Raw genomic sequence first — 23,738 nt, 5'->3', positions numbered from 1 at the left:
TGGGTCAGGTGTTGCCCCATGTTGGGCTAGGATGGGCCCTGGCCCTCATGCCTGCTGAGCCCTCTCATCCCGGCAGCAGGGCTGGGAGTCCTGGAGCAGAGGGACCTCCTCTCATCGTCTTTGTTTCCAAAGGCTCACGTCTAGCAGGAGCTGAGCCAAGCCCCAGGTTTCCGCAGGAAAGGCGGAGAGGAGTGTTCCAATCCAATGACCAGAATGTGCTCGCATCCCCGGCAGCACTGAGATCAGGGCCGGCCCATTTCTGCCTGGATGCCTGCTGGGGAGGGGTTGGCATGGCAACATGAGCTCTGAGCTGCTGAAACTTGGAGTCAACTCGTAGCTGGGAGGACAGAAAGAACGACGGAAGAGGATGCTTTCCCATGCGACGCAGGTGAGACAAATCCAGGCTAATCCCTGAAAGCCACATCCCAGAAGCAGAACCGGGGTCCAGGGTCTGGTGTGAACACGTGCTGTAGCAACGACTCCCACCAACACAGCTGTACCAGGTAAATGTCTATTCACCCTTCCATGTCCAAAGCACCTGCCTCCCCTTCCTTGAAGCCCTCCCCAGCCTCCCTACCCCTCCCATCTCTCCCTCCCTTGCATATCCCCAACTGTCCCTCTAATCTGGTACTTGCCGGTTTGCACATAAGGCCCCCCACCAGCCTGGGAGCTCCCAGTGGAGTCTCAAACACCAACACAGGCCTGAATCCTAGCCTGCTCCAGCGCTATGGATGTGGCAGACCTACTTTGCTGCCCCACACCAATGCAAGGGGAGGGCCATGAGCTACACCAGGCCAGTCGGCACCCCAGCAGCCTCTTGACCCCACTGAATGGTCACACGACCCTAGCCCTTCCTGGACCCCTCGAGAAAGAGGCCTGCATTTTCTCTGAGATGGAAGCACTAAGAGCCTAAAGCTTCTGGAGCCCTCCTGGAGAGTGAATCCAGTTCAGAGGAAAACAGACCTTAGGGCTGGAAGGAGAGAGGTCAAGTCCTGGTGACATCTTTGAGCTCCAGTTTCCCTGTGCCTGAGGCCAATGCAAGCCCCAGAGTTTCTAACTAATGAGTTGGCAAAGTACCTTTTTCTTTGCTCTAGACACTTTGAGCTGGGTTTCTGTCACTTGCCCCCAAAAGGATCCTGACTAATATATACCTGCTACTTGATTTTTCCAAAACTTAATTCTTATCAGTTCCCTTGCTGTGCAAACCTCCCTTGGTACCCCCTGGCTTGCCTACTGGGAAAAGGGGGTCTCCCTCCCGAGTCCTCGAAGGCCTGGTGAGACCTGGTGCCTGTGGTTTGTGCCCCATGAGCATCCCTTAGGAGACAGCAGTGCAGACATTATAAGCACAAACTCTGGTGTCAGAAGTGCAGGTTCAGGTCCTGCTTCTGATATTGGACAAGGTGCTTAACTGACTCTCTGAGCTGTAGTTTTCTCATCTGTTAAGCACACATAGTAACAATATCTCAGGGTAGTTAGCGAGGATGGATGGGCAGCACTTAGCATGGTGCCTGACACATCTCTAATACAGTCAGCCCTCTGAATCCACGGTTCCTCACTCCTCCATATCCGTGGATGCGGATCCCACAGATACGGAGGGCTGACTCTAAGGGACTTGAGCGTCTCTGGATTTTGGTATCTGTGGGAGGTCCTGGAACCAATCCCCTGTGGATACTGAAGGACGACTGTAATATTACTTTATTACTACTACTACTACTGTTAATTTCTTTGTTGCAAGGGCCCTCAAGATACAGCTGGAGCCTTTGAAGTTTCCTCCTCGTGTGCTTGGTTGCTTGACAAAAAGCGTGCCCTGCTATCCCAAATGAGGGGCGGGGATGGTGCAGGGGATGCCGGGCCTCCATCTCCAGACAGGACTGTCTATTGTGGGCTGCTTGTGCAAGCCCAAGTCACAGGCCTCTGCAGAAGCCAGATGCAGGCAGTGGGGCCATAAAATTTTCAAAACGAAATTTTCCATGGGAGCTATTAATGCGTCATGTGGTTTCTGAGAATAGGAACAGGCTGCAAGCAGCTCTGTGGCGCTCCTTCAATCAGTCAGCCTCGGCATTTCCATGTCAGAACTCAGAAAGCCCAGATAAAGGCAATTCCTGCGTGACCGGAAAGCAAATCTTAAGCCAAGTTGAAGTTATATGTGCTGGGGTGCCCCAACCAACCTAGTGTTTAGAGTTGCAAGACCTCTGGGTTCAGGACCTTGTGTAGCAGGGATGTGGGCCAGTTGCCTGGGAGTGTGGGCTCCATATGGGGTGGGGCTGAGTTCAAAGATCTGGCCACCCTACCCTCTATGGTCTGCCATTCCAGAATCATCTGTTGGTGACTGAAATGGGGACTGTTAAGGAGAAGGCTGGATGGTGGCTGATACCTAAATCCACCCCTGCGCCATCCTGAGCGGCATCTTCTCTCATTCCTAGGTACCCTTGTATTAGGTTCAGGAACCTGCCTGCAGCCAGATCTGTCTGCCTAGAGTCTGCTGAGGGCTGAAGCCCATAGGGCGCCTGCCAGTCCTTTGCCCTCACGACGGCTGAACCCAGGGTGGGGAGGTGCTGGGGGGTGAGGGCTTCCTGCATAATGAATATCAGGTCTGAGATGGCCCTGTTCACAGGGTCTGCTCCACTTGGCATTGACAGGGCAGCTCCAGGGCAGGACTGGAGCAGGCAGTTGTTGACCACTGGAGAGGTCACGTGCCAACAGCTGAGCATCTAGACAGGCCTGGGCCTCCTACTTCAAGAGCTCTGAGCCTGCCCAGGTGCTGAGGTTTGTGCCTGAGCCTCACCTTGCAAGTGGCCAGAAGCCGGGCATCCTGGAACTCCCTAGCAGGTCACGTCACCTGCCTCAGGTGAGCCCTGTGTTGTCTGCTGTGTGACCAGCTGAGTGCCAGCCCCCAACAAGTTCCCTGCTGGCCAGTGCCACTCAGGAGAGTCCTTCCTCAGGGACGGACACTAGGAGGAATCTCGCTTCTCTCAGGCTCCGCTGTTGAGGCTTTTGTCCCAGCAAAGTCCCTGCTTCACTGACATGAGAGCTGATGTTAATGGTCCCTGAGCCGAACAAGGCTTGGAACATACTTCACTTAAGAAGAAATGACAACATACTTTCTGTGGGAGTGGAACTTTAAATACAAGTCCACACAAATGGCAGGATTTATGCAGACTCAGTGTTCAGCTGGGTTTCAAATACAGCCTTTCCTCCTGGAATGGATTGGCTGGCAGAGCAGTGTGTAGGCATTTCAAGGCACCAGAGAACACAGATGAAGACAACAAACCTCCCTAAAACAGAATAGACTTGCTAAAATTCTTCTGAAAGGAATCATTTCACATTCAGCCTGAAGTTTTCTATGCAAAGAACATTTAACAAACTGAGTCCTAGAGGAGAATTTATGCAAAGATTAAAAAGCAAATCAGTGCGAATGAGTAAATAAAATCAGGCATCAGCATCTCACCAACCTTCCCTGTAGCTCTGGGCAGCTGGGCCCGAGGGCTGCATTTCTGAACCGAGACTGGATCTCACTCCCCACTGAGGGCTGAGGTCCTTGTCCTGGGCCCTTTCAGAGGCCTTGGACACCAGGCCACTGCTATCCTCAGGTCCTGCCTCTGCACACGGCACCACAGGAGCCCTTGGCTCTGAGAGAACCAGCCAGAAGACCTGAGAGAGGATGGCCCAGCTCAGGCCGAACCATGGACTGCTTGCTTGGGGAGGCCTCCGACCTGCCTGCAGGGCTGTCCTGGGCCTGCTCCAGAAGGTATAACTGGGAGGGGATTGGGGGCTGCTGTCTGCTACCCTGGGGAGTGGGACTTAGAGCTACATTTGCATAAGAATGTGAATTAGTCATTTGTCCACAGCAAAGACCAGTGGGGAAGACATCATGGGGATCTATAGCCCCCCAAGTTCCCTCTAATTGCTACCACCAAAACTGCTTCCAGGGGTCTTCTGAGGCTCTGGGTTCCAGTTAACCCCTGCCTCTCTGGTAGTGGTGCCCTGTCTATACCTGCTCTTAGCTGTTGAATCCTACACTTCTGAAAAGGGAGACAAGAACTCTTGAATGGAGACCACATGTCCCCAGATTGCTGGTGTAGACATTGCTAATGTAGACAGTGACGTGTTTCCATTCAGGAGTGACTAACTTAAAAAGATACGCATGCTTTGCCTTTGTGAAGATCCGGGTTAGACTTTTCTTCCCTTTTTGCCCACATCTGCCTGCAAGCCTAGGACAGGCCTCTTACGTCGCTTCTTCTGGCCCCTAGAGCAGTGCGGGCCTACTTTCTAGGCATGAGGCAAGATTGCACCTCCTGGTCCCCTTGCAGTTGGGTGTGACTAGCTCTGACCCACAAGCTGTGAGTGAAAGTGATGTGTGTCACTGCTGGGCCAGAGTACTTCACAGCAGGTATATGCGGTTGGTCCTGGGGGCCAAGCAGGGCCTGCAGGGGATGGGAGGAGGGAGCTTCGAGATGAAGCCAACAGCCTGGGGTGTCAGAGCCCAGAGGCCAGGCGTGGTCAGACGCTGCCAGGTCGTGCTGGCTGACTGGTGCCCGCCAGGGCTGGTGAGGGGCAGAGGCAGAGGCAGAGGCAGGGGCAGGGCAGCAGCTGTCGAGCTGGGAGGCTGGAGGTGCTCGGCATCCATTCCCTATGAGTCAGATGCTGCTCGGGGTATTTCACAGCAAGGGCCCAAGAATTTCTGGGGGCAGAGCCTTGCTTTCTAGGGTGTGTGGGGGGTCCTCCTAGAGGGTATGGAGACAGGAAAGTGGTGGGTGGTGGGTGAAACAAGCAGTGAGCAAGGGAGGGAGGTAAGATGGGGTGGCAGAGAGAGCTGAGAGTAGGCGCAAGGAAGGCAGTGTCACTCAGGAGTCCTGCCTGCCAGCCTGTGCCCTCGATGGCCACAGTGACCGCCAGATCCCAGATTACAGGCCGGGAGGAGACGCCGGGGGAGGAGCAGCTGTGGAAAATGGGCTTGAGAAGAGGCTCCAATGCATGCACTTACAGTTTACCCCTAGGTGGTTCTGTTTAACTTAAGTGCTTAGAATCCGGTTAGCATCCAACCCATACCACACAGACCTCAGAGTAGTGAGAGCCTGGTGTGTGCTGGCTGCACTCTGGAAGGACTGAGTGACCCCCTGGCTGTGACCCTCTGGCTGGCTTCGGGTCTGGGCAGCCACCCAGCTTGACGCTACCTGCACCACCCCCACTGCTAGACAGAAGGTGCACAGGGTATCTCACCGGGCTTTCCGGTAGAGATTTGGAAAGAACATTTCCAGAACAGAGGTCAGCACCAATGCGAAAACAGTCTATGCAGTTTCAACCAGATTTGCTTTAAGAAACAGGTCCAACAGGAGGCCTAAGCGGCTTGATCCTCATCTCTCCCTCAGCTCTCTTCCCCCTGGTCCTGGGCCACCATCCTTCTTGTTCCCTTCCTGCCCTTGGGACTGCTCTTTCTCCGAGCCCTTTGTTGTCCCCTCCTCCCTGGCCCACCCCTTAGGAGCTGGACCTTCCCCTGCCTCCTCTCTCTTCTCTTGGTTGATCTCTCATGGGTCACCTGTTCCCAGGTGATAGCCAGCCCAGGTGTCTCTCCTGACCTCTGACCCCATGAATTTAATTGACAGCTCTCTACCTTCCCCTAAAAGTTTATCATTTGTCTTCCTCTACTTCCCCAACACCAGCTCTGTCTCCTGAGTGGTCCTAGGCCCCTGGACCTCCTCCATACCCACCTCCTGTCACCCAGCCCACGGTTCTGCCTCCCTAACCCCTTGCATCCATTCCCATGGCTACACCCAGTTCAGGCCTCACCCTCTCCCACCTAGATGCTGTGACAGCCATCACCTGGTCCCCCTGCAGCTGGCCTTCCTCCTCTGATCCACATGGCAGCTGGTGGCATCTTTCTAAACTACACATTAGGTCACATTGCTCCCCTGCTAAACTCTTCAGTGGCCCTTGCTGACCCCAGGAAGATGCACCTGGCAGAGAAGGACAGGAAAGGGGGGGCGAGGCCCTGCAGCCTGATTGCTTTGCATCCGCCTACTTCTGAAGTCCCGGGGACCCCGACCTGCGCAATTTCCCCTGAAGCCCTTCTAGCCCTCCATGCCTTTGCTGAGGCAGTTTCCTGCAGCCATCATCTGTGCGAAGGGATGAGGCCTCAGCAGAGGCGCTCAGGGTTTGGAAGTCACAGTGATGGTCTCTTCACCAAACCCCAGCCAGTCCCCTCCTCTGTGGCCCCAGGGATAACTAGAGACCTTTGGCCCGGCTCAACTGAGCCATTTCTCTCTTGACCTTGTTAGTTTCCATGCATTTATTGCATGTTTGCAGTCTGCACACCAGAAAGGTAACCAGCCTCCCATACTTTCAGATCTACCACACTAGACACAGAACTGAGAGAGCGAAGGCTTGAGCAATGTTGGCAAATTCCATACCTCAAAACAAAGGGAGGGAGGGCCTTATGTGTGTGGCCCTATAGAGTGTCTGCAGGACCAGGGACCCTGCCCACATGGTGACACCAGCAACTTTGGAGCTCATCCACCCACTTTGACCTCCAGTCCTGGGGAACTCAACTTCTTTTTTTCCCTTGCAGACACTCAGTACTTTATCCCATCACCTGTATGTTGGGCACAGAGTAGGCAGATAAGAGGAACCCCTGATGACTGATTGACAAGCGACAGCCCTGCCCCCTGCAGACCTGGAGTCCAGCCAGGGTGGCTTCAGCAATGCAGCTCATCTGGGGCCACCTGTGGCCCGCTCAGGACCTCAAACTCATTTCCTCCCTCCCTGCCACACTCTCTCCCTGTGAGGTGGGACTACGAGCCAGTCATGGCAGAGACATGAGGGAGACTAGAAATGAGCCTCAAAAAAGCAGAACAAACAGTCCACTTCTTGGGACATCTGAGCAGAATGTGCTCTTGACACTGATGGTGCAGCTACACTGTACAACCACCCCAAGCAGATATTGTTGGCTCCATTTACAGATGAGAAAACTGAGACTCAGAAAAGTAAATGACAGTCCCCAAGAAGTGTAGCCTGGTCACCAGACCCCAATTTCCCTTTCCTCTCTGCATTTCTCACCAAAGTTTAATACACATGATATGCAAAATATGCAAATGAGCGCTGTCCAGCACCAAGCCCCGCTACCTCCAGGACAAGTCCCCACACTATCCCCCTAGTCTTGCTTGTTCTTCCCTCTCAGTTCCCACCAAACAAGATCCTCACCCTGTCTTTCCAGTCTCTGAAGCTTACATTTGTCACCCACCCCCACTGAGCCCTTAGTGAAGACCCTAATAAATTTCCTCCCTCCCTGTGGACTGCCGGCCTCATCCATCTCCTCTTTTGTTTTTCCATCCAGTCACCATCACCTTGGACCCCCAAATCTCCCTACTCCCAGCTTGGTGACCTCCCCAGAAACCGTGAAAACATCTAATTTACCAATATTTGGGAGGAAGCAGGTTCTTATAATGGTCTTGCTGTGCTGGCTCCTGGACTGAAGTTCCCAACTGTCAGGGGGTCAGAAAATGTGTTTCTGGTTTCCACTTTTATTGTAGTGGTTTGAGTTATTTCTCTGGGATGGATTCGAGACTAGAATTACGAGGTAAACTTTAAAGCTTCTGATACATATTGCCAAACTGCTTTTCTCCAAGGTTGTTTGAGAGTGCCTGTTTCACAGCATCCTTTCCGTGAAATGCACTGGGTTTTAGCATTAAAAAAAATTTTTTTTAAATAGTTTAATGGGTAATGATATCTGATTACAATTTCCAGGATATTTAAATTGTATTCCTTCATTATTGTGAAGTGCTGCCTCAATCCTTTTCCTACTTATTGAAGGAGTTAGAATTTCCTCCATAGATTTGGGTGTGTCAGACATACCCCCTCTGCAGGCATTGAACCACATGAGGGTCGGTTCAGAATGGGACCAAACTGCTTGCCCCAGATTGCTTACCCCAGAGCTGTGTTTTCAAACTTTTTATCCAAGCAGCAGAACCTTTTCTCAAACAATCTCGCACAGCACCTCTTTATATAAAACATTAATAAGTAGCCTATGAGGGGAGGCCTGGAGCGCCCCCTCCCGTCCCCCTCCCCCTTCCAGAAGCTCTTCTCACCTGAGGAGGGGCCGCGGGGACCTTCTTGTCCTTCTGGCTGAAGAGGGAGCACTCCCTGCGTGAACTCAAGGACCTGAAAGTAGATGAGTGGTTCACAGAGGTGTCCGGACCTCCACAGTCACCGAGCAGCGCAGTACAAGTGACCCAGGTACAGAGACCGAGGGGCCGCACCTGCGCCGGAGGCACCGCCACACCCTCCACGTCGCCAAGGAGAGGGTGTGGGCCCCGCTGTCCCCACGAAGTTCAGCCAGAGGGGGTGGGAGCTGAGGTTTGTGGGACGGACCTAGACAGGCCCGGGGGATAGGAGGGTTGACAGGTGCGGAGGACTCCGTGGGTGGGGGGCACAAGGCTTCCACGTGGACGGCTGGACCCTGGCCAGGCCGGCGATGTGCAGGTGAGTGGCAGGGGAGAGGCGAATTAGGAGCCCCGGCTGGGGGGGTGGGGGGTAGGGGTTTGATCTGATAGGCGAAGCTAGAACAATCAGAGTTCTCCCCAGGAGCTTTGTGTAATCTCAGCCTCACAAAGACACCTGAGGGTGGGGGAGAACTGAACCCAGACCCGGAAAGAGGGACAGTGGCTACTGGGACGAGGGTGGGGCACAGGGAGGAAGCCGCTTGGCCGCAGATAAGGAGTAGACTGGCAGAGGAAAGGCTCAGCGGGGACGCTTCGTGAACCCAATGGGGTCTTCGGAGGGGGGCGTTTGGGAGGGCGCTCGTGTGAGCGGAGACCTTTGGACACGAAGCCACCCGCTCCTGGCATTCCTTGTTGACCCAGTCGGAGGATCAGCGGGCCCGGACACTCACTCTCTAGTAGGGGTTCTTAGGCCCGGCTGACTCTCTGGCCCCGCCCCACTCTTGTAGCCCCGCCCCTGCCTCAGGTGTTGGATCCACCCCGATTTTCTGGTCGCGCGGCCCCTGGGCCCTGGGCCTCAGGCACTACCTGGCCTCGACTCTCTCGGCCCCGCCTCCTGAAACCTGGCCCCGGGCAGCTCTCTGGCCACGCCCCCTGGCCTCGGGCAAAGTCCTGGCTCTTTAGTCCCTCCTTCCAGTCCCAAGTCACGCCCCCGAATTTGCAGCCGAATCCCTGGCTTTTGGCTCGGCCTCTTGGATTTCGGCCCAGGAAGTTCAGCCCGCACCTCGCGCAACCCTGCGCGGAGCTCGTTGGTTTTACACCTTTTCAAGCCAGTTCTGCTGCCCGGCCCAGAGCCCTCTTACCACCCTCACATCGCAGGCAAGGCAACCGTTACTCCCCAGGGCCCCTCTGGACCAGACCCTGTCCTGTATATACACTTATTTTGCAAATCACCCAAACTGTTTCAGAAAAATCTGAAATTGAGTCCCAAGCCCTCTGCCCTCAAGCCAAAGATGTTGCAGAGGAGCTGGAAGGAGTGTCTTCTCACTTGGGAAACAGTTGGCGCCCTCCTGATTAGAAATCCATTAGAAAAGCTCCAGTGAGACAAGGGTTCTAGTCAGCTGAAAGGTCTTGGGCAAGTCATTTAACTTCTGAGCCTCAGATGCCCCCTCCCCCATAACACTGGGGTTCCCTACAGGATCTTGGATGGCTGTGGCCAGGACCAAGTGAGCACAGGTACTGGATGTTACCAGCGGGAAGAAGGAAGCCTGAGCCCCTAGGTCCTCGCTCTACATGCTCTACACGAGGGGGCCCTTGTTTTTATGGGGACACCCTGGCTTATTTCCTCTGAGTTAAGCACTTGGCAGGCATTCCTCCCCACCCATGGCCTGGGGAGTCCAACCTGCCAAGACGTTAGAGGGTGTCCTGTCCCCTGTGCCTGGGACGCCTGCCTCCTCACCCTCAGTAAGCCGCCTTCACCCTGCCCCTAGACCACAGGCTGACAGACATCTGAAAGTGGACACAAAGGAGCCATCCCAACCTTTGCGGCTCTCAGCTCCCACCGCGCTCTCCCAGAGCAGTGAGGAGCTCACACCTCATCTCTCGATGAGAGATTTGCCAAGGAGGGTGTCTTTGTCCTCAGATATTTCCCTATCGTCCGTAAGCTGCATAGCCTCTCTCCCCTCCCAAACTCTTCTGAAAAATCCCCTGTGTGTTTTTTCAAAATAAAATTAAATGACAGGAACTAACTATTTAGGGAGGGGTTCCTGAGGGGAAATGGAATCTCTGCAACCTTGAGATTACAGGACTTTTCCTCTTCTCAAAAGACAAGAAAAACATGTCAGATCATTGATATTCTGAGCCAGACCTTGTTTTGAAAATACGCTGTCCTCTGTCCTTCAACAAACTACAGCCTCTCTCCCTCTTTGAAAATAAGACCACATCAAGTCAGGGATTAGAAATGGGAAAAATTCAATCAGAGCCTCCCTCTGCCAGTTATATATCTCAGTACACTCCCAGGCGAGCAGAATCAGCTCCCACTATAACCCAGCTCAGCATCATCATTCAAAACGCACCAGTAGGAAATGGTGAAACAGAAGGACCTTTCATCCCGAGTGAGCGAGGCCTGCAGCACTGCTCTCCTAGCTCTGGAAGCTGGCGGTGTCTGGGGCCAGTGGAGCTGGGGCCTGTTGCTTAAATAGGCAGTGGGAGGGGGTTAGGGCGGGCCTGGGGGGGTGGGCATGGAAAGTGGGCCATTTACCCAGCACAGAAAGGCAGTGTCCGCCGAGCCAGCAGTGGTCCTAAACACGCGCCTGCCTGCTTATCCACCATGAGCCTCAAGCCCACAGGCCCACAGACCACAGACCATCACCTGGGATGACCCCTGATGGACGTGCAGCTCCAAGTGAGACCACATGCCCAGACGCACAGAGCTTGGTCTGGGTTCCTGGATGCCTCTACCTGTCCTGAGACACAGCCTGGAGAGCAGAACCAGCTGTGGAGTTGGATGGACCTGCTCCCTAGACCAGTAAGTAGTTGCCCCAAGCAGGGCATCTCACCAAGCCTCAGTTTCTACTTTCTTGTAATGAGGATAATAACACTGACTTTATAGGTCCATAAATAACGTTTGCAAAGGGCCTAGCGCCTAGAAGGTTGGTTTGTTTAACCACATGATGATGCTGGAGTCAGGTTACCTTCAACAAAGTTCAAGCCCAGAGAGGTTTGGTAACATAAAGTCACACAGCCCTTCAGCTGAGTGTGAGGGTCAGACTTCATGCAGACCTGAGACTAAGTTGGGTTGGTAGAAGCCCCTTGAGGTGAGTGTGGGGAGCAACTGCTGGCCTTGGGGAAAGGTCTTGACTGAACTCTGGTGAAGCAGTTATCCCTAGAACCCCAGCACCAAGGTAAGGGAAGAGGCATGGCTGGACAGACAAGCTGAGCTGGCTAGTCTGTGCATTTGGTTGGGACCTTAGTGTGGGTTGCAGAAGTATCCTAGAATAACTACTAGGAATGGCTGGTGAGAGGAGTTTGTTTCTTTCTACTTGTACAGAGCAGGTCTTGTTTAGGAGCATAACTGGTGTGTGGTTAGAATACACATGTGTGGTTAGAATTGCACGTTTTTTCCTGAGGTTTATCTTTACTCTCATGATGTCAGCTCTCTTGTCATTCTAATTTCAAAAGAACCTATCTCCCTTCATTTTGGCTTGCCAGATAATTTATCATTCAAAAATTGAACTAGCAAATGTTTCTTTCTTTCCCTGAGAGTCAAACTTGAAAGGCACAGTGTGTATACTTTAGTTCTAGGCTGAGCTGTTTTTTCATCTCTGGAAACTTTTCTTGTATTATTTCTTTCCAGATGTTTTCCTCATCGTATGCCTCATCCCATCCATCTCTCTCTCTCCTATTTTTGGGCTGCAACCCCATTTCCCATTTTCCAGATCAGTTATTTGCACCTTTGTTTGTTTTCTGTGTCTCCATTTCTGGTTGGATGTTTTATTTTATCCTCAACATCACTGATTCCTTTGTTCTGTTGTTTCAGTTAGGCAAACTACTACATCCAGATGTTTTTCCATTCTTTTATAGTCATGGAATTACAGCCATTTTTTGTTGTTGTTGTTCTGTTCTGTTCCTGTTAGTAGTATTTTGGTCATTTATTTCTTTCAGCGTAGTTACTACTCAGTTCACCTTACTTTCTCCTGAGGCTTTGCAGATTCCATCATCTAAAAACAAATTAATTGACGTTCCTTGAGGGCCTACTGTGTTCAGACACTGCTGCTTAGTATCTAACACTGTGGCGCCTGCTTCCCTTCCAAGGTTAACTCAGGAGAATTCTGCAGTTAGAGCTGCTTTGAGGGAGATTCTGATTAACTGAGATTTATTCCATCTTGTTCTAAAAACAATTCAAGATGACTTAAACTGTGTTCTATGTACAATATAATATGACTTTTTTTTTTAAGCAGTGAGAGAATTAGGGCTAAGGGAAAATAAAGGTGGAAAAAACACGAAGCAGCCAAGCAGAGATGGGAAGATGGAGTGAGTGAAGGGAGGGTCTTGATTCTGACGGTAGCCTCAAATGGGCACAGAGGGGATGTGCTTTATGACTGAAACCTGTCCGTTTGATTTTTGTTGGTGTTGACCCTTTGAGTTCTTATTTGAATGGCTGCAGCACAGAACGGGCCACATGGTACGGCTCACTCTGCAGGCCCCCAGGGTGGGAACCACTTTTGTGTTTTGTTCCCAATAGGGATGGAATTGAAAGGAAACAAGAGGTGAGATACACTCATGATGTGGATGTGTGGGTGGCTGCCTCTAAACACTGGAACAGTTGCCTCATGCTCATCTTCCAAAAGTCAGTATTGATTGAGCAACTAATTAGCCGTGTATTTCCTGTGCTCTCAATCAGATTGTTTCCCTGTTTTGGGGTGGCAGGTGTCATCTGGGTGAGAAGAAGGCTTCCTGGGGGGCTCTCTCTTCCCATAGAACACCAGAGTGGCCTCATTTCACACGTCTCAGGAAAGTTTTCCGAGTGACAGATTGATTGGTGTATGGGTGGTTACCAAAAAAGATTCTATTTTATTAAGCTGTTTGTCTTGCAAAGTGAAATCGTTTTTTTTAAAAAAAAAAACTTTATCAAAATGTCATCGTCCCGGGGTTTAAGAACGTGCCCTCTGGCTCTGAGGGAAGATTTGCAGATCCTACGGGTAAAGAGCTGTCATGTCAGGGTCTCACTCAAGCCCTTGAGTGATGAGCTCAGTCGTGGCCGCCAGCCTGAGTCTCTCTTGCGGTGGGGTGGAGGGCACCCAGGGCCAGCTGGGCACCAAATGATGTTGCCAAATCTCACCCTGGTGCCTGAAATGCCTTTTTTTTTTTTAATACATCCAGGGAAAATAAAAATTGAGAGATTCATGCACATGAATGCTCATGTGTAGGTAATTTTGCTTTTCTGTTTGAGGAGGAAATAGAAAACATTCCACTTGCTCATTTTTTTTAGAGTAAAAACAAGGAAATATATTAAACAATTAAAAAGTATTTGGTTTCCTGGTGGGATGAATTGGGAGGTTGGGATTGACGTATATACACTAATACATATAAAATAGGTAACTAATAAGAAGCTGCTGTATAAAAAAATAAACAAAATTCAAAACAAAAAAGTATTTGGTTTCCTGTTGGTGGCACTTAAAGAAGAGAGAAAGACAGAGAGGAGATTGAAAGCAGTGGAGGGAAGGCAGGAGTCAGAGTCCTGTCCCCAGGGCCCACCCTGCCCTCTCTGCTCCAGCTCCCAGCCCCGGCAGCCCCGGCCCCTTCAGTCGGGTGGGCAGGCTTTGTCCTTGGCTTCTTCCTCACCCTCGACGTGTCCTGTCCAGAGCCAGTTCCTCCCAGCTCTGTGGTCCATTTCCAGTCCCTGCTGCCCCCCTTCTCTGGCTGTCATTTCCCCTCAGGCCTCCTCATTTCTTGCCCGCATGGTGGCACAGCCAGTAAGCCTGGGTGTGGCCCCTTCCATCATGCTCCGTGTCCAAGCCCGTGATCCCCGCCACGAGCAGTCTGAGTTCATCCTGCCCTTGCCCAGCATCTCAGATCTCTCTCTGTGCACAGAACAAATCCCCCTACCTTGCCTGGCTTGGGGGCCCTTGGTGATGGGGCCCCCCCTCCTCAGCCTCACGTCTGCCTTTTTCTTCCTCCCAGTGATTCATTGTGATGGCCTCAACCTCTAGCTTTCCTCTTTCCTGGAACATGCCATGCTCTTTCACGCCTCCGTGCCTTTGCACATGCTGTCCCCTGTGTCTGGAACACCCTCCCCAGTCCATCTACATGGCACCCAGCCTCTAAGGCTCAGCTCTGCAGCTGTCAAGCCCCTTCCTTCAACTGCCCACCCACCGGGCTTTGTGCTAGCAGCCCAGAGCCCCCCGAGTGCAGAGCATGGAGCCCAGTCCCTGAGAGGCACTCAAGGAACCTTGGCTGAATTAATAAAATGGTTTCTAGCCAGACCAGAAAGTCAGTCACCAAAAGGTTCAGTTCCCTCTGTACAAACCAGTTGGCACAGCAGGAGCTGTGAGAAGACTGCTCCTAATTGTTTGAACTAGTGCATCCATTAGGCTGCCTTATATAAAGGGAGATAGGCAAACATTTAGCCTTAAATGTTAAAAGACCTCTGTGAACTCATGTGTGTTGGTGGTAGCGCTTGCAGCTGGCTGAGATCACTACCATCATCATCATCATCATCATCAACCTTTTTGGGGGCACCCGCTGCGTGCCAGAAACTGCGCTAAGGATGTTGCATGCAGAACCTCTTGTTTAATTCTCTGAACAGCCTGGGAAGGTTGGGGTGTTATTGTTCCCATACTCAGAGAGGGAAACTGAGGCTCGGGGAGGGTAAGTGACTTGTCTGAGTCACACGGCTAGAGAGTGGCAGAGCCCAGACTCTGGGGAAGGCTTATCGATGGCCCCCTCCTGGCTAGCGTTTTGACCCTCCAGGGCTGCCTAATGCTCAGGAGGCACCCACAGACCAGGGAGGAACACCCCAGGGGTCTGGGAAGGCTTGTAGCCACCACCCTCCCCCCTCTCTGCTGCCACCCTCCTGTCCCAGAGGGACTTGAGGTGGATGCTGCCACTATTTGTCCTTAGCACCAGAGTGTGGATTGGTCCAAGGGCTGTTGCTCAGGACAGAATGCTGGTGAGGCTTGGAAGGTATGAACCCTCAGGAACTGGGCAGAGCTATCGCTGTGGGGCTGGGCAGGTGCTGTGAGGACACGCTGGCCAAGCTCATTGTCTCTCACCTGGTCCTTCAGCCTGGCCCCCACCATCTGTTCTCACACAGAAGCCAAAGTGATCTTTCTGCGTGCAAACCTGAGTGCCTTCCAAGCTTAAAACTCTTTCATTGCCCCCAGAATAAAATCCATGCCCTGAGCCCACCACCGTGTCACGTCTCACTCTTTGCCAGTCTTCTCCTCCTCTGCTTGTACCGCCAGAGCCCTTCTGTTTCCTCCATGGTCCTGGTCCCTCTCAGGCAGGGTCTTTCCTCACTCTGTCCCCTCATGCTGGAACCCCCCTGCCTTGGCTGGCTGGCTGCTCCTCAGCTTCAGGCCTCAGCGGAAAAGTCTTCCTCAGGGAAGCCTTCCCGATCTCCCCGGCAGTCAGTATGACCTCCTGCAGGCCTCCTGCAGGCAGCACCTGGTGCTCCCAGCCCTGCCTCAGGTGAGCTCTAGAGGGGCTAGGGGCTGGGACCTGGCCACCTGCATACAGACAGAGCCATGGGGACTGACGACCAGGAGGGACAACATACCCCAAATGTGACCCTCCAGAGGGAGATGCCAAATCTGGTTCCAGGATGTTGGGGCTTCATACTGGGAGAGGGGCGGTCCAAGAGGCGGGCAGTGCCTGGAACGTGCGGGGCTGTGGCCACGTGGACCCCAAGCTGAAGCCACAGCTGTGGACGTCCATTTTCAAGGAAGGCAGGCGGAGGGAAAAAAGGGGTCAAGGACAGAAACTTGAGACGTATCCCATTTTTGGCTTGGTGAGGACGGAGCCAGAAAGAGCACTTGGGAGAAGGCGGAAGAAAGCAGAAAAAAAAAAGTAGCTAAGATATAGCACTGTTTTTATTTAGGTCTCAGATAGTCTTACTTTTTTTCTGTTTCACTTAGAATAGCTGGAACAGGAGGGCCCTACGTGGCAGTCCCTGGGATGAGAAAACCGTGTGTCAAGGCGGCTGCCGAATCCCTCTCTATTTTTAGGTTCCTGACACTACCTCTTTGAGCCCCGAGGAGGCATCCTGGCCTGAGGTGGACTGAGCTGGCATCTCTGAGGCAGATGTGGCCAGCCCTCACCTTGTTCTCCAGAAACCACCAAAAAGTCAGGTATTCACTTCTCTTGACCAGAAATAAATGCATTAGACAAATGTTCTCAGGCAATCTTGAGGGATGTGAACACAAAATCACCCCATAAATTGTTTCCTTTCCTTGGTTCAAAGTTGGGTTTTTTTGTTCGCATTAGTTACATTAAAATTGGACAGTAATTAATGTTCTTAAAATAGAATGTCTGTATTCCCAAGTTTAGAAAGAAAAACCACCTAAGAAAGGAAAACGTGGACGCATGTGAAATGCCATTCCATTGGCCACGGAGGCTTTCACGAGCCTCAGCAGGGAGCCCTGCCCAATGGGGTTTATGGCAGAGCAGCCCGTGTCTGCCGTCGCTTTCCACCCTGTCTCCCCCCAACCCCTCCGCCCGGCTCCAGGTCAAGGAAGCCTTTGACATCTATGGCCTGGAGCCCTGGGGGTTTGCCAACCTCTAATTACATTTCTTTTTTTAAATATTGATAAACAGTTCCTCTGTTGATTCAAACATTTTAAAACACTGAGCCTGTAGCTGTTGGCTCAGAAAAAAGAGAACAGATCCCCCAGGCCTCCTTGGGCCGAGGAGCTTCTCCCTGAGCTTTCTCGGGCTCTTGGCCTCTCATTCAAACACTGAAGGAAGAAAACTGTCCCTCTGTGTGTGGGTGGGGGGAGGTCACTTCAGGATTCAAAATCAGGCCTGGCTGGGCTGAAGGGTGAGGCCTGGCTTTGCCCAGGTGGGGACTTCTGGGCTCTCCTACTAGGTGGGCTCCTGCTCTGGGTTCAGGGTGGAGGTGCAGCAGGCAGTGGCGGCAGGTGAGGTGGGAGGAGCTACCATCCGGCTGCCACTGCCCCGGGGCCTGATGCTCCACTGCACATCTGTTACCACCTCACTTCATTTTTGAGGACTGGTCCCTGGTCTTCACAGGCTTTGCATGTAAACAGGACAACAGTGGTGGCCTCCGCCTTCCTTCCCCCCCAGCACAGCTGCTATGTGGGATGGAGGGGAGTGGGAGTGGAAGGGACCCCTTCTAGTCCCATGGGGTTCCAGAAGAGCTAAGTGCCATCCATTTCATTTGGGGACACCCACATACTAGGACCCTCCAGGCCCAGGCTCCCCCAGATGTAGCTGACTGCAATATGGGGGGAGGGTGGTGGTCCCCATTTCTCCTGGGTGACTCAGAGCCCAGTCAGCTGCTTCTTGCCCAGACCGCCAGGTTCCCTGTCTTCACTGATCAGAGGACTTGGCCAGCTGCCAGGTATCGACATTGCTTCTGTAGTGCCCACGTCCAGAGAAGAGTGCCTGGTGACAAACACGGTCACATCAGTGACACCCATGATACCCCGAAGCCCTCGGCTCTGTGGGGCTTACACTGAGTTCCTGACATCATCACACCTCCCCATTCTACACCATATCAGGGTGGCTACTGTTGTCGTTACCATTTTACAGATGAGGAAACTGAGGCCCAGAGAAGTAAAGCGTGCTGCCCAAGATCACAGTGGAGGAGCTGTGATTTGAACCCAGGTCCATGTGATTCTGAAACCAAAGCTCTTCTCAATCTATCCTGTCACAGAGCCTCCTGGTCTCATTTCTTGCCTTTGGCAAGTGGCCTCTGGAAGGGGCCACCCTCAAACAGAAGCATCAGGGGTGATGTGGTCCTGGGTCAAGGGCTTTATGGAGGTACTGGCAGCCATGGTGCTTCTTGTCCAGTCTTGCCCAGCTCTGCTTGGGTGTCCCCCTTAGTTGAGGGACCTGTTGGCGTGACCCATTTGGGCTGCAATTTTAAGAGGCAATTATGGATCATCTTGGTGACCATTGGGCCCTTCTGCTACATCCCAGGAAATGGACCTAACCCTGTTACAGGGTAAATCAGATATAATCAGCTTCTAATTCAATGTAGTGGCTCTGTCAACATTTATCAAGATATAGAAGCTGGTCCAGTGAGTTAGACAACAGTGATGGTTGGATTAGACTCAGACAAGAAGAACCAACCAGTACTTTCTGACAGCTTTAAGAAAAATTTAAGTGGAAGAGACAAACTTTTTCAGTACTATACATTATAGATACACACAGTCATGTGTCCCAGACATAGATGGGGGCAACTTTCAGACTGGCCACATGCACACCGGCAGCCTCATCCTGCCATGGTCACATCTTTCAAGTCCTGACAAAAGTACCTGGATACCTGGAACACTGCCCTGTTCAAAACCGAAGCTGGGAGGTCAACCAGTAATTGCGGCTGGCCCTTCCTTCCCCTTCTGTGCCTGAGGATCATAAAACTCTCAGCCACTGAGCTCACGGACATGGAAAACTTCTGACCAGCTCTGAGTGGGAGAGAATTTCTCTTCTAACTGGTGGTTTGGGAGTCACATAGGCCAAATAATAATCAGATTATTGGGGATTGTGATTGGATCTGTTACTTTCAGATTGGATTGACATTTTTGTCCCCGGTTCTTTCTCGACTGCCAGCCCAGCTGACCAACAGAGATCCCAGACCCTTCTCTGCAAATTCATGGAGGTGGTGGTCACTAAGAGCCAACAACGTTCCGCAGACTCCTACCCCAGCCTCCCTTCACTGCACGGGCCTGCCTTCCAGACCTCTCTGCAAAGCTCCAACACGCCCTCACCCACACCAGGGCCAGCTAATGACCTACCTCTGGTCCATCAAGTCCCTCTTTTGGACTGTTGCTTCTCCAGCTCCTCTCACAATTGGTAAGGTCTGACTCCTATAATAATCTCCTTATGCCATCATGCTTGCATGATTCTGCCTCCGACTGAGCCCTGAGCGATACAGCACCCTCAGTTTGTCTCCCGCGTAAAATGGGGGTGATGTGAGATATACCAGCCCCGGGAAGGGGACTGCATCCATGTGCTAAGGGCTGTGAGCCTGGGATTGATCCTGGCAGTACATTTGTCATCATCTGAGGGTAAGCTTTAGGCCAGAATCATGACTCAGTCGGGCTTTTCGTCTTGGTACCAGCGGTGGGAGCTCCACACAGCAGGGTCCACATGAGGTCAGAAGACACGTTTATGCTGGTGGTGGAAGGCGTGGGGCGTTCTTCTAATGGTCTGATTGGTTGTACAGCCTGGTGGGTACCGTGACTGAGGGTTTAAGGCAATGGCTGGTCAGAGCCTCTCCTGCTGGTATCTCAGTCCGGAACGTACCCCCAAGTTGGCACATCATTCCCCTGGGAAGCCAGTGTGTGCTGAGTTAGGAGGCTTCCAGGAAGATGCTGAGAAGGACAAGAATGGCTCATTGGGACTGAGGCCCACTCTGTTGACTTGCTGGTGAGGAGGCTTTGTTCCTGGATTGATGAGGAACTAGTCTTGCCTCTTTTTTTTTTTTTAAGACATTTATTTAGCTTTGCTCTTATTATTATTATTTTTAAAGTTTTTGGTTGCATTGGGTCTTAGTTGCTGCGTGTGGGCTTTCTCTAGTTTCAGCGAGCAGGAGCTACTCTTTTTTTTTTGCGGTACGCAGGCCTCTCACTGTTGTGGCCTCTCCCATTGCGGAGCACAGGCTCTGGACGCGTAGGCTCAGCGGCCATGGCTCATGGGCCCAGCCGCTCCGTGGCATGTGGGATCTTCCCGGACCGGGGCACGAACCCGTCCCCTGCATCGGCAGGCGGACTCTCAACCACTGCGCCACCAGGGAAGCCCCCTTTTTTTAAAAAAAATTAATTAATTAATTTATTTATTTTTGACTCCATTGGGTCTTCATTGCTGCGCGCGGGCTTTCCCTAGTTGCGTTGAGCAGGGGCTACTTTTTGTTGCGGTGCGCAGGCTTCTCATTGCGGTGGCTTCTCTTGTTGCAGAGCACGGGCTCTAGGCGTGCGGGCTTCAGTAGTTGTGCCTCGCATGCTCTAGAGCGCAGGCCCAGTAGTTGTGACGCACGGGCTTAGTTGCTCCGTGGCATGTGGAATCTTCCCGGACCAGGGATGGAACCCGTGTCCCCTGCATTGGCAGGCAGATTCTTAACCACTGCGCCACCAGGGAAACCCCTAATCATTACTCTTGATCATGGGATCTGTAACCATTTTGGAAGTGGATTTGGTGTGATTAAATTCTTTCCTGGCTTAATCCTTTATGGAAAACAAAAGTTTTAAATGAGGTGAATTAGGATGCATTTGCTGATGTTTGATCACCTGCAGGATAATTTACCCTGGCTCACTTCAACCCTGAGGCTTGGCCAGCACCCTGAGGGATATACCACTGGATCCTCCTACAACGGAGGAGAGAAGCTTCCCCTTTTTACAGAATGCCTGTGACTAAAGGCACCAAGGCCCTTGAGCAGCTGTCATAAAGCCCGTGAGCTTTATACTGCAGGGAGCACCAGTCCTCCCGGTGAGGCTGTGGCGTGGCTGGGATGAGGGGCAGCATCACACCCCTGGCCTGGTTTCTGTGTTTTCTCTTGGAGTCCCCGTGACCACAGCTTAGCAAACGCAAGGGTGGGTGTGCAGTGCTGGTAGATGAGGAGGGTCTGGTGGGAAACCTTTAGTAGCAGGACTGCAGGATGAGTCAGGGTCCCTCAGGGAGCAGGAGGGGAGTCACCTGTGTCCCTGGTCCACCTGTCACTGAGGCTCCAGCCCCCAGAGACTGTTTGTGGCCCAGCCCAGTGCAGAATCAGGGGCTATCACGACAGCCTGAAACACTGTTTCTAAGAATAGAACATAGAAAAGAAAGCTTTCTGCCCAAATTGGAAACGAAAAGGCACTGGTACTTGGCGGGGCCACTCCAGTGACTTGGCACACTCTGTGGGAGACCTTGTTCTTGATGACACCAGAAGTGGGGCAGCCTCTGTAACCCTAGTCACATGTGTCCGGACTTGCCAGGTCCTGTGGGCCAGGCTGGGGTACACCCTGGCTCTTACCCAGACATCTGGTAACTCTTGGAAAATGGGATTTTCCTCTTCTGATAATTTGATTTTTAACTTATTTATGGAATCTGTAGCTTTTGGTGGAGACCTATTTCTGAGGCACTATGAGTGGGGACAGTTGGGTTTCTTCCCCCAAGGCAGGTGTTTTGATGAAGGTTTGGGGTCACATCCTTGGGACTCATGGCTGCCCTGTAGCTTCTGTCCTACTGGCCAGCACTTCATGGTTTCCAAGACTCTGCTGGCTGCCTGGCCGGCCTTCATGAAAGGAGATGCACAGAATCATTCTGTCTGGGAGGCCTGATGTTCCTCTCCCATCACGAAGAGCCAAGCTACACGCAGAAGAAAATGGTGACTTGGAGTAAAACATGTTAGGCTGAAAGCCCTCTTCCTCTTTCAGAAATGTAAGTAAACATGGCCCGGGCCCTGGAGAGATGCCAGCTCAGCTGCAGGATGGCACACCTCAGGGGCTGCCCTTTCGCAGTAAAACCCTTGGTTCACGCCCCCTTCTCGCTGGGTACAGTTTGGAGGCTCATGTGGGCACATGCCCCTCACCCCTAAGAGTGGAAACCCAGAGACATCCCTCTGCCCTCAACCCAAGGCTTAACAACAGCTAACACAGGTGGAGCCCATTCTTTATGCTGGACACAGTGTCAAGGTGTTTACCCCACTCTGTACTCAACCCTGATCCCGTCCGAGAAGCCCTCAGCGGTCACAGCTTTTGCCCTTGGTCAGCAGCAGGGCTGGGTTTTCGAGCCCCGTGGGTCTAATGCTGGAGCCTATGCTCTTAGCCGGCCTGCCATTTTTCCCACGGGGCCTGTCTGGTGATTCACTTCTTATTCTACACCCAGAGACAATGAGGCGTAAACCAGAATAAAAGGGGGCTATTATGATACCACTATTTTGCCGTTTATGTAAATTAGATAATGACTCACAGAGCTACTTGAAACAATATACATGTCAACCTCCTGAGCATTTAGTTATCACTTAGTGCCATTTGATGGTGCCTATGGTATAATTAACACCTTTGTCTAGAAATATGATATTTCTGTGAAATGGAAAAGTGAAAGAGAAAATAAATTTAACCTGGTCCTTCTCTTCCGTACGGACAGGGCAACAGACCCATGGTGGTGGTCAGCTGGCATGGCTTAGGCTGGTGAGTGGACAAGCAATCATTCCCAACTCTCTCCAGGCGGGATTGTGTCCTGGGAAGGGGGCAGCCTGTCGTCGAAGTAGCAGCAGGCCCAGCTGAGTGATGCTGCTGAGCCCCAGATAACTCAGTGCCCATTCATCAGCCTCAGCAGAATCGGGCATCTGCCACTGGCATCTCCAGATGTTTGCCTTTATCAGATGTCGATGCGGTTCAGTGTTTTCATTAAGGGCCTTGTTGAAAGCTCTAGCTGGTTGGGGACGCTTATTGTTCATTTTATTTGAGTTCCTTATCATGTTCAAAATGTTCCAGGCACCATTAGGAGACACAAAAGCCTCAGAAAACACAGTTGCAGGGGGCGGAAGCTCACTGTAGCGTGGAGGAGACACACCACCGACATTTACAAACATTTGCTGAACAGAATCAGCTGTTAGGAATGAAAGTCGCTCACAGCAGCACAACAGTGCATGGGGGGCAGGGAGGTGGAGACAGGATTTAATGTTTGCCTGAGGGCATCTTCTAAAATCAGATGGGTGTTCCAGCCTGTTTGTTCATTAATGTGGTCTTCTGATTGCTTCCCAGGGAGAATGGGGTGTGGGGGCCAGACATGAGGCAGAAGCTTGATCAGGAAAAGATTAAAGGGGACACACATCTTGACTTGAGGTGAACATTTGAGGTGCAGGTCCAGGCACGTTATAATTATTGCTTAATCATAAATGTAGCTTGGTGAGATGCGTTGATTCACACACAGCTTGCTAAAGGCATTTAGGGAAAACAGAACGTAGGCAATGAGCACTGTCTCCATCAATTTGTAAAATTCACATCTGAGACAGCATCCTGGAAGGGCAGAGAACCCTGCTTATAGGCATAAATTAAAGCCATCTTCCTCAGAAAAAGATAATTTCAATGATCAATAACCTCTTGAAAGAATTCCTGGAGAGTACGCCTTTTTAAAAATTGACTTCATTTATTCTCCTCCTCTTATCAAAAAAAGGATTTTGGAGGCTTATAGCAAAAGATATGACAGTGAGGTTATTAAAATAGAAATGGGAAATTAAAACCCAGTCAGAAAAGAGAATACAAAATTTCTAACTACAATGACTAACCTTTCTTCTGTGATCAAGATCTAAATTTAGCCTCGAGCTTCTTGGAATCCAAGGTGAAAAGGGAAAACAATCAGTTATGTAGGTTCAGTTACATTTAGGACAAAGCGTGTCAATTCATGAGTATTTATTATTTGTGAATTTATAACAGCAAGAGAGGCAGAGGAAACTCCTAGGAAAATGGAGGAGAGATTTTTAAAATATTTAGAAAATATCGAAATTTTTTTTGTGATATCGACATTTTTTTGTGGATATCGAAATTTTTTTGTGAGAGCCAAAGCTTAGGCAACAGTGGCAGACACGTTCACTGAGATCTGGGTGGGTGAACCTGGGCTGGCTTTGTTGCGATCAGTTTA

At 51.6% G+C, this 23,738-nt stretch overlaps 1 protein-coding gene and 1 long non-coding RNA gene across 9 annotated transcripts in view; one reads left to right on the top strand and one right to left on the bottom strand.

Moving 5' to 3' along the window:
- The window catches only part of SMPD3 (sphingomyelin phosphodiesterase 3), an 81,962-nt gene that overhangs the window by 19,676 nt on the left and 38,548 nt on the right, over positions 1-23,738 (bottom strand). For 3 of the 4 annotated variants that reach the window (XM_033434231.2, XM_033434233.2, XM_049703982.1), the window contains exon 2: positions 8,082-8,154. The exons of the other annotated variant lie outside the window; for it this stretch is intronic. The gene's annotated coding sequence lies outside the window, so the exon portion shown is untranslated. The remainder of the gene's footprint in view (positions 1-8,081; positions 8,155-23,738) is intronic. 4 annotated transcript variants of the gene reach the window in all.
- LOC117202585 (uncharacterized) overlaps positions 45-23,738 on the top strand; it is a 59,355-nt gene continuing 35,661 nt past the window's right edge. For 4 of the 5 annotated variants that reach the window (XR_007474526.1, XR_007474525.1, XR_007474524.1 and 1 more), the window contains exons 1-2: positions 45-16,282; positions 18,726-18,968. This is a non-coding gene — a long non-coding RNA (uncharacterized LOC117202585). The remainder of the gene's footprint in view (positions 16,283-18,725; positions 18,969-23,738) is intronic. The other variant, XR_007474523.1, reaches the window with a different exon arrangement.

Source organism: Orcinus orca, chromosome 20, assembly GCF_937001465.1.
Source record: "Orcinus orca chromosome 20, mOrcOrc1.1, whole genome shotgun sequence".
Classification (NCBI taxonomy): domain Eukaryota; kingdom Metazoa; phylum Chordata; class Mammalia; order Artiodactyla; family Delphinidae; genus Orcinus; species Orcinus orca.
The sequence above is the reverse complement of the archived record's forward strand: the minus strand, read 5'-3'. Positions and strand labels throughout refer to the sequence as shown.